Below are 2,183 nucleotides of genomic sequence, written 5' to 3' on the forward strand. Positions count from 1 at the left end.
ATACATGCACCCCTGTTACAGGAGCATTATCTACAACAGCCAAGATCTGGAAGCAGCCAGAATGCCCACTGACTTACGCATGGATAAAGATGTGGTGTGTACACACAATGGAGGGACATGGAGGGACATGGAGGGACATGGAAGGCTGTGTGCTGGAGGCCCCGGGAGGCTTCTCGGGAAGCGGGGCCCCTGCAGCAGCTCCCCGAGCCTGTTGGGACGCCAAGTGCTGTCAGTGCGGTCAACACGGCCTGCCCACGTAGATGTCGCGGCACGGCCACCCCCCGCATTGCCCGGCACACCCCCGTCCCTGCACTGCCCAACGAAGAGTCTCATCAAGTATTTTGCCCATTTTTCTAGGTGATTTTTTCTTGTTGACGTGTAGATGTTCTTTATGTGTTTTGACATGGTTCTTTGTGGTAGGTATTAAAATAGCCTTTTGCTCTAAGGAACGTCAATTCCGGCCCCACCCAGCTCTGAAACACCAGCAGTGGGGCGGCCTCTGGCGGATCCCATGCACCCCTGCACCAGAAGCCCTGCTTTAGAGCCACGCACACGCCACGTCCTCTCCCTCCTGCACCTGCTGCCCCCTGAGTCCTCTCCCCTCCCTCCTGCACCTGCTGCCCCCCGGCTCCTCTCCCCTCCCTCCTGCACCTGCTGCCCCCCCTGGCTGACCAGGGCCTCTCCCTCACCCGCGTCCTCCGGCGGAGCCCGTCTCAGATGAGGACGGAAGTCTGCGTGGGGAATTTATTGAGCATCACTTTGCCTAGTGGCTGCTGTTGGGCAGACGCACAGCTTGCTCTTACTGTAAGTAGGGGCGTTTCCTGAAGGTGTTACACGTCATTTCCTGGGTGGACAGTGAAGTACATTAGAGGGACTCGGGAGGGGGCTGGGGAGAGGGGCTGACCGGCCGGACATGCCAGCAGAGCAGCCCCCACATGAGGACCCTTCCTTCAGTCCACCCACCCACCCCTCGCCCCCTCCCTCCCCCTCTCTCCATCCCTCTCTCCCTCCCTCCCCCTCCCTCCCTCTCTCTCCCCCTCCCTCCCTCCCTCCTTCCCTCCCTCCCTCCCTCCCTCCTCCCCTCCCCTTGGTTCTGCTTCTCTGGAGAACTCTGACCAATATAACCAGGTATTGACAGTGTAACTTCAGACAAGTTACAGAGTCTCTCCGTGCCTCAGTTTCCCTGTCTGTAAAGTGGGGGTTAATGCTGGCCCCTTCCCCAGAGGACTGTAGTGAGGGACAAGGGGAGGTTTCTGCACCCTCTGATCTGGGCTGGCTTGTCCTGCAGCAGCTCCCTGCTGACTCGGGCTCCCACTGGCTGCAGGAATAATCCGACTAGGCGGCGGGGGGGGGGGGGGGGGGGGGGGGGGGGGCGGGCGAGGAGGGGGGATGTGGCTCTTCCCTCTGGCATGCTCAGGAGGGACAGCAGGGCCAGCTCCGGCTTGTGGGTGGTCTCTCTGTCCTAGGACACTGCCCAAAGCCCTCGGTTCTCTCTTCCAAGCTCTCGGGGTCCACTCTCCTACCGTTCTGGGCAGGAGCATGTCCGGAGCATCTGGCCCACGGCTCTGTCCGTCAGCCCAGGAGGGGTCCCCCGGTGCCCTGTGCCCAGCGTGGGTGGCCTCTGGCGTGGCCTCCTGCGGCTGCCATATGGGCGCGACGTCTGGGACTGTGTCCTGGTCCCTGTGCAGAGCAGTGGGCCCTCATCCATGTCAGGGGACGCCTCTGTGACATCCATAGCTAGTTTTCCCACCCGACTTGTGACACCCGGTATCCTTATGCGGTGCCCCTTCCTGTGGCTTCCAGAAATCAATCAGCTTCTTTCTGTTGCTTCTTTTTAGGTGTTTAGAAACAAATCTCTAAGCGTGCCTGCCTTGAGCTTTCCTTCTCCATCAGCGGCTTGATTCTGGTCCTGCTTATTCTGGTTTCTGCTCTGTGGGGCTCACTTCCTAGCTTCCTGTTCTGCTGTCTTGAGCCTTCTTTTGTTTCTTCAACTCTGAAATCTGTAGTTTTCACTTCATAAGTTCTGCCTTCTAATTTCTAAGCTCTTCTTAAATGTGTAAAATAAATAAAGTTTAAAATGTTGTCTTCTTAAGTTCTCAGGTGAAGCACTTTCGGGGATTTTCTTCTATTCTTAGGGTTATTTTATTCTGGAAGGTTTTTGGTCTGTCTTTGCACGAGTGTAC

Source organism: Phoca vitulina, unplaced genomic scaffold (assembly GCF_004348235.1).
Source record: "Phoca vitulina isolate PV1807 unplaced genomic scaffold, GSC_HSeal_1.0 scaffold91, whole genome shotgun sequence".
Taxonomy (NCBI): domain Eukaryota; kingdom Metazoa; phylum Chordata; class Mammalia; order Carnivora; family Phocidae; genus Phoca; species Phoca vitulina.